General features: G+C 37.1%; 1 protein-coding gene across 1 annotated transcript in view; it reads left to right on the top strand.

Moving 5' to 3' along the window:
- COMMD1 (copper metabolism domain containing 1) overlaps positions 1–15020 on the top strand; it is a 166537-nt gene that overhangs the window by 64607 nt on the left and 86910 nt on the right. The gene's annotated exons all lie outside the window — the stretch shown is intronic.

Here is a 15020-nt window from a genome sequence, read left to right as displayed (position 1 = left end):
TCTTGGCGTTTGGTCAGAATGCACAAGGCAATGATAGAGATGCTAAATAGAGACCAAGAATTGAGATTAAACAACATAGAACAAAACTGTCTCATCTAGTCATCTTTATAGGCAGTAAGATATAGGAGGCAATGTATCTTAATTATACTACTATATTGTTCCTAAAGACCCTAGTGTGCTCTCTCTGTCCTTGAGCCCACAAATAATTTTTAATTTGATCTTGATTATTTACAAAACAATGCTGCTTTTCCTTGCAGTTTCCACAGTCATTATAGCGCCAATTTTAGCATCTACATGGTTTTTCTTGAAGTTATTCAGTTTGTGCTCCGGATGACTGCCAGATCAGACTTTTAATGACCTGGTATATGTCTTTTGGGGGGAAAAAGCACCAACTTGTAATTAGAAAGAGAAAACCCAGACCACTGAATTAGCTAACCAGATTTATTTTCAGATGAATAATCAAAATAAGTGCTTCTATTACATCCTATAATAGACATTTATTTCTTTTCTTCTAATGATGAAAGCATTTTTTTAGCTGGCAGCTTCTCTCACATATTCCCTTCTTGAGTTTCTTAGGATTTTTTAGTATTTGTAGTTCCATGATGACTTTAATTTTAATTTAAAAGATAATTTCTTTAAAAAAATAATTTTTTCAAAATACATTTGGAGGAGGTTTTCTTCAGTTATTATAAAATAATGCTGATGACCTTTATTGACTTTGGTTTGTCTGACCCTAAAGTCCATTTTCTTAACCATTATGTTCTATGGCCTTCCTCTGATTGTTCCTAGATCAAAAATCTGACAGATTAGAAAGGTGTGATAGGTATACTTGTATATCTAAGTTTCACCAGCCATTGGTACTAAGCTATTCATTTTTTATTCTGGCAGTAGTGATTATTTTGTCTTTAAGTATTTATCACTTGGGCAGGAATATGAAAACATACATACCTATTTCAAGACTTTCCTAGAAAGCTATTATAGTATTTCTTTAACTTGATATACTCCTACTATTTCTTGAACTGGGGTTTATAATGTGTCTTTTGATTTTAGTATCTTACATACCATCTGAATTTATTGCTGCCACAGAGATTTTTAAATCTCTATGGTTTTTCTTTGATCTTGTCAGCCAAAGTGGCAAAAAAAATTTTTTTTAACAGTAAAATGATTTTTCAGTCAGTAAATCTAAACATCACTACAAATGATTTTTTGGCTTGCTCCAAGAACATTTCATGATCACTCAGAACAGGTTGGTAAACTTTTTTCTAAGAGGCCAGATATTTTAGGCTTGACAGCCATACAGTTTCTGTCACAAGTACTCAACTTTCTTGTTGTAGCTCAGAAGCAGCCACAGACAGTATGTAAACAAAAGGGCATTGTTGTCTTTCTAGAAGGTTTACCTGTCTCAATAGAATCATTAGGTCTTAGAAGTCAGAAAGTCCTTAAGCACTCATCTAAGGTGAATTACATAGGTGAGGTGGTATAGCCCCATTTTCTAGAGGAGATGTCTGAGACAGATAAGTGACTTGCTTAAGTAGGTGGTAAAGTGAAAGCTAAAATGGGTATCACCAAACCGATTTTTTCCAAAAACCGTTGATACCAACATTTAGAAGCTTTTGGTAGCTTCTCACAGTTTTCTCTGCCAAGAAATCATGTTGGTTATACAATATGGTAATCAAGAGCATTGATAGGAATATCCTTCAGCAATAAGAAGGAAGGAACTTCTGAAACACACAACAAATGGTTGAATCTCAAAATCATTTGCTGAGTGAAATAAGCCAGATAAAAACTCATTTTTTATCATAATGTATGATTTCACTCATAAAATCCTAGAAAATTCAAAGTCATCTATAGTGGCAGAAAGCAGATGCCTGGGGATAAGAGTAGAGGGAGGGATGGATTAGATTACAGAGGGGTGCGTGAAAACTTATAAAAGAGCGATAAAAATGTTTCTTAATTGTGGCAACAGTTTCATGGGTATATACATATATCAAAACTTATAAAATTGTGTACTTTATGCAGTTTATTGTACATTACTTATACTTCAAAGTTGTAAAAAAAATGGTCACTGTGAAAATGATTGAAAATGCACTTTAACCCACAAAATCCTTTGAATGCAAATTTATTCTTATGTTAAGAAAAATTGTAAAGAAAGAAGTAAATGATAATAGAACTTAGGCTGGCAGTAAAATATACAGCCCAGATTCTACAGGAAATATTTTTGTGAGACCTGGATTCTTGGTTAGTACTTCTGTCCGCTTCTTAGGTGAGTGTTAGTGTGAAATATTCCACTAAATCAAATTTCTAATTTATAAAACACCTATAGGCAGCAAAGTTAAAGTTATTTTCATGTTACTCTTGGATAAGTTTGTGAGAGAATTAGTGATCCTAGGATATCAAGAGGTTGCTTCCAAGAAGAATGACCAAGGTTTTTGAACTTGTGTATGTGTGTGTGTGTATGTGTCTATTCATATACTACAAAGCACCTCAATTACTGTCTTCAGTTTATGTCATTTAGTGGTTCTGAGCTATGGCTGCACATAAAATCACTTGTGGAGCTTTAAAAATTTTCATGCTCAGGACATACCTCAAATTAATTAAATAAGAATTTGTGGAGATGGAACCTGGGCATCAGTATTCTTTAAAGCTGGTGATTCCATTATTCATCCAGAGTTTAGAACCACTGTGTTCAAGGTAGCCAAATGAACTAATTTGAAATGTTAATAGAGCCTGTATCAAATTTTTACTGTGAGAATTCAATATGTGTTGGCGTGTTACTTCTACTTACCATAATTTCTGGAGTGCTGGGGGATCGTTTATTCAGAACTAGATGTGGTGGTGGTGGGTTTTTTGTTTTCCCCTCCCTATTTAAATTTCTTTCTCCAGCTCAGTTTGTCTGTATTACTTCTTTGTTTGGTCCAAAAAGTACATTTGACAATCAGCAGCCAAGTGCATGCATTAACTTTTTTTTTTGTTAATCACAATATATAATGTCTTTGGGATATGAGGAAACCAAAGTAATAGGAAAGTAACTAAGGCAGTACATTTATGGAAATCTGCAGAGCTAGAGAAAATGACTATGTGCTAGTAACCTAATTACTTTTCTTGTAGTGAATATTTTTATCCAACAGAAATAAAAATTTTGTAATATTAAAACGTGAATTCAGTTGAAAAGTACACAGAAAACTTTGAAGTGAACATTTCATGTCCAAAGGGAAGAATATCAAGTGCTTTACTTGCGTGGTTGAGATCCTATCATATTTGGTCATAAATCACTGAGAGACCCAGGCCTTGAGGACTGTTGGAATCTGGCTTGTGTCTTTAGGAAAGTTTTCTTGTTTTGCTTACTTAATTAACACCATTGTTGGTTTTCCTTTCCTGGGACTTAAATAGAAATTGTCATAGAGTGTTTTTTTTTAACAGTAACTTTTGGGGAGATAATTTATATGTTCAGTAGAGTATAATTTATAGTTTTTTTTTTTTAAGGCTAAATTTTGGTATTTTATAAAGATGTGTTGGTTTTTCTTTGTGACTTCTTGTTTTTCAAGACCCGGTAAGACGTTTTGTGAGGAAACATTTAGCCGCAGCTTCGATGCTAAACCATTTAGTAATACATTATTTCTCCCTTCTTCCTCTGAGTTGTTCTTTCATATACATTTAGAGATGCCCTGCCTGTAGAGATCTTGAAATATCAAGGTCTGTTTCTTTATTGCCTTTTTTTTCCCTAAATGGCTAAGTTATTGCCTTTTCTAGATTAAATTTTAGTGTACCAAGCACTTCTCGAGTTTTGGGTTGTGTTTTCAGCAGACAGAGAGGGGAAGATAGAGTCTACTTTTAGTGATCTAATATTTTTCTGTCCAACTCGTCATATGCTCAATCTTGTTATTTATAAGCAGTTAGATACCAGGGATATGCAGTGATATACTCACTCTAATTTACAGAATCAGGGCCGGCCCCGTGGCTTGGTGGTTAAGTGCACGCGCTCTGATGCTGGTGGCCCGGGTTCGGATCCCGGGCGTGCACCGAGGCACCACTTCTCCGTCCATCCTGAGGCCGAGTCCCACATACAGCAACTAGAAGGATGTGCAGCTATGACATACAACTATCTACTGGGGCTTTGGGGGGAAAAAATAAATAAAATAAAATCTTTAATTTACAGAATCAAGACAGGTTAGACTCTGGGTTAAAAGGCCAGCATTTTCTCTGAAGTGTCGGTAAACATCTAATCTCAAAGGAAAGTATTCACTTAGTTTTAATTTCCACAATTCCTTTTAAAACTAAATACACTGATCTCCTTGTATAATTCTGGCTGGTAAGGAGTAAGAACCTGCAAAAACCTATGATTAAGAATTAATTTATGCTGAACTGTGTTATGCACCATTGTAGCTTCACAAGCCTGAGTAATGCCACCACAACGCCTTGCTTTGTGTCCTAGGAGAAGCAAAGTTTAAAACACACATATATATACACGCACTCACTCTCTCTCTCTCATTCTTTCTTTTTTACATACATACATACATTTATATGTATATGTATAAATATATGGAGAAATTTGTAAGGATGGGATGTAGAGAGTAAATAAAATGCCATTTTATTTTATCAACACTCAGCCACCATTTTGAGATCTTGTTGCCTTACTCCAAATAGCTATGGAGGGGAGCTTAGATATTTTATTTGGTTATATAAGCTGTAATGCTTGGCTTGTTTCTGATTATTCTTGTCTTTAAGGTTGATTTTCACTTTTACCAATGTAGTAAGGGAAAGCCTCCAGAGAAATTAGTGAAACTAATAAACCACCCTTTGTCAGTAGGGATTCATGATATTTAAGAGGTTGAGGATACTTAAATCAGTTTAGAATGCATTTTTTAAAATAAAGGAATTTTCTTTTTTTATATTTTATATCAGGTTTAGAACATGGGGTTTATTTAAACTTTAATTTTGAATAATCAACCCCCTTTCTTGTAGCTCTAAAATGTGTTTCATAATAGTTTGTTTTCTAAAGTTGTGGTCCTAAACTTACAGTTCCAAGATATAGTTTATAGAAGACAATGCCTAAAGTCTATAACAACACAGAAAAGAAAAAGAATAAGAAATTTGGTCCCCCTCAAAAGCCATTGTGATTTTTACTGCATTCATGTTTGCTAAAAAGCAAAGAGGTCCAAAACTTAATGTTTAAATTCTGACTAATTCTGAATTAGCTGTTTACAAAAAATACCTTGTACAGAAGGAAATGTTTTACAAAAAAAATAAAAAGATGCTAAAAAAACTTTTAACATTGCTAATTAGAATGGATAGTTATTATATAACAGAGAACATGTAATAGCTAGTCGGGGAAACAATGTAAGTTTAAAGTGGTCACCTAGTTTTGAAAGAATTAAAATCAAAATTATTCAGTAGTTGATAATTTACCAGTTAAAAAGTAGACATTTTGGGGTATGTTTTATATAAGAATTGTGTAATAATAAGTGGTATTTAATATTTTGGTGTAGTGAAGATTAGACTGCCCTACTATTAATATAGTACTTGGTTTTCTTAGCCAAGTCTTTGTTCAAAAATTTATATAGTGTTTTTGCATTTATTTTCCTTTTTAGATTTCAGTTACTTGACCAATGAACAGCATTTGACAAACTTGAATTCTCTTTTCTTTGAAACACTTGTCTTTCAGGATACCATATTTTCCTAATTTTCTTCCTAGATTTCTAGTCTGTTTTTTTTCGTTTTTAATCTCTTTTGCTGTTCCTTCTCATTTCCCCAACTTCTAAATGTTGAAGTGTCCATAGGCTCAAGTCCTTGGTTCTCTTTTCTTCCTTATCTACAACACACTTCCTAGGTGATATCATCTAGTTTCATGGATTTAAATACCATCTATATGCTAACAACTCCCAAATTTCTATCTCCAAACTGAATTTCTCGACCCCTAAATTCCAGATATATATTTATGACATACTTGAGAACTCTACTGAAATGTGAAAAAAGTATCAAAAAAATTGAATATGCCCCCAAACCGAGTTCTTCATATGCTTCCGAAACCTGTTCCTCCTGCATTTTTTCTCATCTCAGTTAGCAGCACCTCCATTCTTCCAGTTCATGTCCTCTCTTTTGCTCAAACCCACATCCAGTCCATCATCAAATCTTGCTGGGTTTAATTTTAAAATATATCTAAAATTTGACTACTTTTCACCACCCCCCACTGCTGTTCAGATCACCATCGCTTCTCTCCTAGATTATAGTAACATCCTCCTAACTGATCTCTGCATCTGCTCTTTATCGTGTTCTCAACACGCAGCAGTGTGTCAACAGAGTGATGCTGTTAAAGCATGTCAGATAATGTATTTATGACTCTCATCTCACTCTAGTGGCTTCCTATCTCAATCAGATTAGTAGCTCTGTCCCTTACTCAGTCTACTCTAGACCTGATGACCTCCTTGCTGATTCCTGGAATATGCCAGGCATGCTTGCTCTTTAGGGTCTGTGCATTTGCTGTTCCCTCTCTCTGGATTGGTCTTCCCTCAGATATCTGCATAATAAGCCTTTTCACTTTTCTGAGGTCTTTTTAAAAAAAATTCACCTTCTCAATAAGGCTTTCACTGACCACCTCTCTAAAAGTTTAGTCTTCCACTTTCTGCTTTATTTTTTAAAAAGTTTATTGAGCCATAATTTCCATACGGTAAACTGTATCCATTTGAATTGTCCAATTTGATTAATTTTGGCTGGGGTATACACTTGTGAAACCACCACTGTAGTCAAGAGACAGAACATGTCCATCACCCCCTAATGGTTTCCTTGTGCCCCTTTACATTCCATCCTTCTCTCCACCCCAATTCCTAGACAACTACTGATCTACCTTTTCTTATCACAGATTAGTTTTTTCTGCTTTATTTTGTCTTCTTATCACTAATTACTACCTAGCATGCTATATATTTTATTTTACTTATTAATCTTTTCTGTGCTCCACATTAGCATGGAAGGGGGCAAGGATTTTTGCTTTTTTGTTCACTGCTGATCCTCAAGGTCTAGAACACTGCCTGGCACATGGTGTTCAGTAAATATTTGTGGAATAATAAATGAATCACATAATTCACTATTTACTAAGCATCTACCATGTACCAGGTAGTATGTAGGTATGGAGGATATAGCTGAACAATCCAGACAAGTCCCTTATCTTAGGGAGCTGACAGTAAACAAAAAATAGTAGTTATTACTGTAAGAAAGTATTTCAGAGACTGAAGAAGGCAGTTCTGAGGAGGTAACATTTGCATTTGATTTCTCTGACAACTTCAACTCTCTGATTCAGAGCTGAGAGTCATAAACTAAGAACAACAAAAAAGTTGGTACAGGCAGTACAAATTCTCTAGAGTTTATGAACATAACCTTTGCATTAACACTTAGGTGTGATCTTTGGCAGTGGTTTAGTACAGGTTCCTTATGATTGCCATTTCTTTTTTTACCACTTCCTACATGTTGGCTTTCCAGTTTCTCAACCCACAGGTAGTAGCAAGAAGTAAATTGGCAGAGAAATTGTTGTAAGCCAAAGCAAGACTCATTTAGTGCAGTGGTTCTCAGCATTACTGTGTATAAACTCACCTGAGGAGCTTTAAAAAATGATAGATGCCCAGACCCCACCTCAAAGTAAAGCGCTACTGGTTTAGTTTGAGTGAGGAGATCTGGGAGCACAAAATACAGGCAGAGGGAACAGCAAAGGCAGGAAGTTGGCCTTGGTAAGAAATTTGGATTTTTATTCTAAGTGTAATAGGATACCATTGGAGGGTTTCAAACAAGGGAGTGATGCAATGTGATTTATGTTCTCGTAGGATCACTTTGATTCATGTGAAGGATGGATTATAATATAGTCAAGAGTGAAGCCATAAAATCAAGATCCCAGAAAAAAAGTCACTAAGGTTGGAATTAGTTTTTTGCACACTGAAAGCAATTCTCTTTTGCTTCCAAATCTGTGTGTGATAGTAGTTAGGTAAAATGGAATCTCAAGGTAAAAACAAAAAACAAAAAACTTCATCCTTCATTCTGTTAACAAGGTTAGGTGTCCGGAATGAATAGAGCCAAAATTAATACCCTACTTCAAAATAGGATTATATGGACTTCTGACAGTCTCTGTTCCACATTTTTACTTCTGTTCCACAATTTGACAGGTCTCTTCCTTTTTCAGTTTTATTGTAACATGTCTCAAAATTTGTTTGTCAAGCCCAGGGATAACTAATAAAAATCAGTATTGTGCCAAAAGAAAAAGAAAGTGAAGCCAAGAGAACACTTAGAAGAAGCTATTGTAGTGGTCCAGGTGAGATAACGTTAGCAGGGAAGATGGAGATAGTTTTAGCAGTCAAGGTGGAGAGAAGTGAGCAGATGGAAGAAAAGTTTTGAATGTAGGTGAGTTACTTTGAGATGAGTTGGAAGGGATGTGGAAAACGAAATAAAGTGAGAAATTGGGGATAGCTCTTTGATTTTTTTGCATGAATATTAGTATAAATTGATAATACCAACCTTTAGCAGTCTTATTGCTGAGTTGACCATCTAATATACAACTGGAGTTTTTTGGTAGCTATAATTGGCCCTTCCACTTAGGAAAAAAAATAAATCAAAAGAAATTATTTAACATTTGTCAGTTAAGAAAATGCTGTTTGTGCTGGAGTAATTTTATTTTTAAATTCCCAGTTTATAAAGAGATGCATTTGAGATTATTGAGTTTAAATTCTTCCTAATAGGCTTTAAAAAAAAATCATTGTTTCTTATGATGTGCCCTTTTCTGTATGAATATTCGCCTTTAATAAAAAGATTTAGGGGCCGGCCTGGAGGCACAAGCGGTTAAGTGCCTGCGTTCCGCTGCGGTGGCCCGGGGTCCGCTGGTTCGGATCCTGGGCGCCTACTGATGCACCGCTTGGCAAGCCACGCTGTGGCCGCGTCCCATATAAAGTGGAGGAAGATGGCCACGGATGTTAGCCCAGGGCCAGTCTTCCTCAGCAAAAAAAGAGGAGGATTGGCAGATGTTAGCACAGGGCTGATCTTCCTCACACAAAAAATAAATAAATACAATAAAAAATAAAAAGATTTAAAGAGAGAGAAAGAGATATGAGTGTTTGTCATTGCAAACTTGTTGACCCTGAGAGAACAGGGCTTTGGCACCGCCAAAGTCCTCAGCTTCTGACTAGTAGCCTGCCAACAGGCAGCCCCTGGTGTTGGACTTCTTTCAGATGGTTGCTGTTCAGTCTCTCTGATTCTATTCTTGTGGACAGATGGGATGCTTGAGAGGAAGCCAAGAAACCAAGCCTTAAGAGGACTTGGAAACAATTTTTGGATGTAAGTGCTTTGTGCTAAACTCAGGATGACAGTATATGCTGCCCAGCAATGTTGAAACTGCTTGTGTTTGTCTAGTATTTGTGTACTGGCTGGTTGGCTGTGGGTTTCATTCCATGTATGCCACTGCTCTACTGCCAAGCTAAATGTAGAAGGCCTCCGGCCCAAGCTCATTCTTTTTTTATTGTGTAAAATATACATAACATAAAATTTACTATTTAATCTTTTTTTTTTTTGTGAGGAAGACCAGCTCTGAGCTAACATCCAATGCCAGTCCTCCTCTTTTTAGCTGAGGAAGACTGGCCCTGGGCTAACATCCATGCCCATCTTCCTCTACTTTATATGGGACGCTGCCACAGCATGGCTTAACAAGCGGTGCGTCGGTGTGGTCCCGGGGATCCGAACCGGCAAACCCCAGGCCGCCACAGTGGAGTGCGCGCACTTAACCACTGGTACCACCGGGCCAGCCCTACTATTTAACCATTTTTAAGTGTACAATTTAGTAGTATTAAGTACATTCACAATGTTGTGTAACTGTCACCACTCTCTATTTCCAGAACTTTTTCATCATCCCGAACAAGAACTCTGCACCTGTTAAACAGTAACTCCCCATTCCCATCTCTCTCTGGCCCCTGGTAACCTCTGTCTACTTTCTATGTCTTTGAATTTGCCTATTCTAGGTACCTCATATATAAGTGGAATCATACAATATTTTCCCTTTTTGTGTCTGGCTTATTTCGCTTAGCATAATCATAATATCTTAAGAATCATCCATGTTGTAGCATGTGTCAGAATTTCATTCCTTTTTAAGGCTGAATAATATTCCATTGTATGTCTATACCACATTTTATTTATTATCCATTAATCTGTTGATGAACATTTGAGTTGTTTTCACCTTTTGGCTGTTGTGAATAATGTTACTGTGGACACAAATGTACAAATATCTGTTTGAGTTTTTGCTTTTAATTCTTTTGGGTATATACCTAGGAGTGAAGTTGCTGGATCATTTGCTAATTCTATGTTGCTAATTCTATGTTTAACTTTTTGAGGAACCGCCAAAGTGTTTTCCACAGTGGCTGCGTCATTTCACATTCTTTCTAGAAACGCATGAGAGTTCTAATTTCTGTACATCTTCATCAACACTTATTTTCTTCCTCTTTTTTTTTTTTGGATAAATTGCCATTCTAATGGGTGTGAAGTGGTATCTCACTGTGATTTTGATTTACATTCCCTAATTAGTGATGTTGAGCATCTTTTCATGTGCTTATTGGCAATATGTATATCTTCTTTGAAGAAATGTCTGTTCAAGTCCTTTGCCCATTTTTCAACTGGTGGTTTGTTTTTTGTTGTTATTGTTGAGTTGTAGCAGTTCTTTATATATTCAGTATATATTTGGAATATATATCCAATATCAATCCCTTATCAAATATGTGATTTGCAAATATTCTCTCACATTCTATGGGTTGTCTTTTCACTCTCTAGATAATATCCTTTGATGCACAAAACATGTTAATTTTGATGTAGTCCAATTTATTTTTTCTTTTATTTTCTGTGCGTTTCATCTCACATCCAAGAAATCATTGCCACATCGGTGTCATGAAACCTATGTTTTATTCTAAGAGTTTTATAGTTTTAGCTGTTACATTTAGATCTTTGACCCATTTTGAGTTAATTTTTGTGTATGGTGTAAGGCTATTCTTAACACCTTTGTATTGATTTTTTTAAAATGATATCTCAAATAGGGAAACAGAAAGTGGGACTTTTAAACTTGGAAGGTAAGTTTCAGGTTTATCATGTTTCTGAACTTTCTAGATAGCTCTGTGTATAATTTTTTTTTTTTTTTTTTTGTGAGGGAGATCAGCCCTGAGCTAACTTCCGTCCTAATCCTCCTCTTTTTTTGCTGAGGAAGACCGGCTCTGAGCTAACATCTATTGCCAATCCTCCTCCTTTTTTTCCTTCCCCAAAGCCCCAGTAGATAGTTGTATGTCGTAGTTGGACATCCTTCTAGTTGCTGTATGTGGGACGCGGCCTCAGCATGGCTGGAGAAGCGGTGCGTCGGTGCTCGCCCCGGATCCAAACCCGGGCCGCCAGTAGCGGAGCGCACGCACTTAACCCACTAAGCCACCGGGCCGGCCTGCTCTGTGTGTAATTAATTAAAGAGGGTTAAGTAGTATCATCCAAGATGCAGGTGGCAATAATAACGAGTTGTAGTCACTAGGAACCAGCTCAGATAACTGCCAAATAAGCTCAACTTCCTTTTTTTTTTATTTATTTTATTTATTTTTATTTTTTCCCCCAAAGCCCCAGTAGATAGTTGTATGTTATAGCTGCACATCTTTCTAGTTGCTGTATGTGGGATGCGGCCTCAGCATGGCCGGAGAAGTGGTGCGTGGGTGCGTGCCTGGGATCTGAACCTGGGTGGCCAGCAGCAGAGCGCGAGCACTTAATCGCTAAGCCACGGGGCCGGCCCAGTTCAACTTCCTTTTTATTGCCAGGGTTATTAACCTAAGTAGATTAGAGGAAGTCAATAACAGAAGAAGTATATCTGAATTTTAATGTCATTTAATAGTCTTCTGGATACAGTAGAGAGGCATGAACTGCATTATGATGATAAAGCTAGTGAGTACTAGCTTTTTGAGCTAATTGAGTGGTGATATCCAAACAATATTGATCATAAAATGAGTTTGACCTGTCATCCTGTGATACCTCCCCCTCACACACTCCCTTAATCAGAGAAAATAGCCTGGCCTTCTAATAATATAATTTAAAGCTTCCATGCTCTATCCCCTGTCTATAATATACAGTCAACCAAGTGGGGCTGTATTTTCCATATATGCATATCCTTTCCTGTTGCTATGTGGAATGTTCCTTATCCATCCCCACTTTCACTTGGTAAAATCCTCTCTCTTCTTCAGAGTCCATATTACTGAATACCTCTGCCATAAATTCCTCCCCAGTTATCTGAGCTGGGTCTGATAATCTGCATTCTCGGCATTCTCAGGATATTTTGAACCTTTTATTAGCATTTGATACAACTTAGATTTAAAACAAAAAACAAAGCACCTATACTAGTGTCTAACTTAATTAAGCAAAAAAGGAGGTTGGTGGGTTATGTACTTTCGAAGCCCAAACATGGTTCCTGGCTTCAGATATCTCTGATATCTGGCTCTCTTGGCTCTCTCCGCTCTGTTCATGTCATTCTGTAAACACGCTCACTCCCCAAGGAGATAAGATGATGACTATCAGACCCTGACTGTCTTTTCAGTTTAGCAATACCAGTGGAAAGAGGTGCTTCTCTCTTCCCAACATATGTATATTGATTAAAGGCTGATTCTTAGGGACTGGCCCTGTGGCGTAGCGGTTAAGTACGTGCGCTCTGCTGCTGGCGGCCTGGGTTTGGATCCCAGGCGCACACCAGAGCACTGCTTGTCAAGCCATGCTGTGGCGGCGTCCCACATAAAGTGGAGGAAGATCGGTACGGATGTTAGCTCAGGGCCAGTCTTCCTCAACAAGAGGAGGAGGATTGGCATGGATGTTAGCTCAGGGCTGATCTTCCTCACCAAAAAAAAAAAAAAAAAGAAGGCTGATTCTTATTTCCCTGCTTAGGTCACATGGCTACCCATGGAGAAGTCACTGTTGACAGGAATTAGGGTAATTTAAACTTGTAGTATTTGCCCAGCCCTTGAACCAAGGGTAAGGTAGGGTGTAGATTGACAGCTTCTACCACAGGGAATAGGTGAGGAGTAGTTTCCCAAAGGAATTAGGCATATTGACAAACAAAACTAATATATGTCCACTACAGTGTCTTGTTAGTTTATACCTTCAAGAAGCCTACAATTTATCGCTAATATTTGTATCCCTTATAGCCTCAAAATATTAAAGTAGGTGTTTGATAAATTTTTGAATGAATTAATAAGGGAGAGAATCCATGTTTTAGTTATCTATTGCTATTTTGGGGGTAACAAATTACCCCCAAAATTAGGGGCTTAAAGCAACAAACATTTATTATCTTACATAGAAGTTGAGATAGGAATTTGGGAGCAGCTTAGCTAAGTGATTCTAGTTCAGGGTCCCACATGAGTTGCCCTGGATGTCGGCCAGGGCTGCAGCCGTCCCAAGGCTTGACTGGAGCTGGAGAATCTGCCTCCAGGCTCACTCATGTGGCTCTTGGAAGAGGCCCCCAGTTCCTTTCTGGTTGGTCGCCATAGAGTAACATAGGAACTGGTTTCTTCCATAGTGAGTGATCTAAGAGAGAAAAAGCAAGCAGGAAGCCACAGTGCCTTGTGTGACCTAGTCTCTGACTTGTACACCATTACTTCTGCTTTTTAAACACAACAGTAAATATATGTCACAGTTTATTTTTGCTAGGAAATTATGAGGGATAGAGCAGTATAACAAGTATGGAATTAATGAACTTAGCTCTTTTTGGTTTGTTATCATATGTTTTAGCTTTTATCCATTTAGCAAATATCTACTGAGTATTTAATATAAGAATACTAATAGCTATTATTTATTATATCCTCACCATGTACCAGGCACTGTTCTAAACATATGTTATGCCTTCACTCATTCAGTCCTCTTACCAACCCTCTGAACTAGATATGATTTTTTTTTTTTTGGCTGTAGATTAACTTTATTTTTGAATAATTTTATATTTACATAGAAGTTGCCAAGATAGTACAATGAGTTCCCTTATACTCCTCATCCAGTTTTCCCTGTTAACACCTTATATTACCATGGTACATTTGTCAGAATAAGAAACTAACATTAGTAAATTGTTATTAACTAACCTACAGATTTTATTTGCATTTCACCAGTTTTTCCATTAATGTTCCCTTTCTGTTCCAGGACCCGATTCAGGGTACCACTAAACTGCTAACTAAACCAGCTAAATTGCAATTAGTTGTCATATCTCACTAGTTTCTCCTGGTCCGTGACAGTCTCTCATCTTTCCTTATTTTTCATGACCATAACAGACTTAAAGAGTGCTGGTCAGATATCCTGTAGAATGTCCCCAGTCTAGGCTTGTTTGTTGTTTTTCTCATGGTTAGACTAGGGTTATGGGTTTTGGGAAAGAATACAACAGAGGTGAAGTGCCTTCGCGTCACACCATATTAAGGAGGAGGTGCCATCCACATGCCATCAGTCCTAATGGTAACCTTCATCACACGTTAAGGGAGCCTTTACGAGGTTTCTCCTTGTAAAGGTACTGTTTTTCCCTTTTCCTACTCTATTCTTTGGAAGTTACTTTTTTATTATTGTTAGAAACCAGTAAGCCCAGCCCACACTCGGGGCGGGGCGGGGCGGCGGAATTAGGCTCTACCTTTTGAAGGAAGTGTCAAAGAATTTGTGAACATATTTTAAACCACCACAGACAGTATACTCTCCAGCCAGAATTATTGACATTTCTCTCACATGCAAAATACTCACCCCCTCCCAATATCCTGCAAGTCTCTCCTTTACATGAATATTACAGGACCTGATTTACTTTCCTGTTTTTTTGGAAACAAGAATGTCTGGTGTAAGGAGTAATTTACCAGAGATGAATGAGGGAACCATAGTTCTTAGATGATTTCTGCTGATACGATATGCTTTAATTATGCTTCTACTCACCTTTTTCCTCAGTTAATAAAGGCAAGTGTGGCATATTTTTTAGAGTGAAAATGTTGAATTAAGGAAGCTTTGAGAGGGAAGAACAGAAAAATATCTTCTTTAAA

Source organism: Ceratotherium simum, chromosome 11, assembly GCF_057802395.1.
Source record: "Ceratotherium simum simum isolate JZ-2026a chromosome 11, ASM5780239v1, whole genome shotgun sequence".
Lineage (NCBI taxonomy): Eukaryota > Metazoa > Chordata > Mammalia > Perissodactyla > Rhinocerotidae > Ceratotherium > Ceratotherium simum.
Note: the sequence above shows the minus strand (reverse complement) of the source record. Positions and strands in the feature narration are given on the sequence as shown.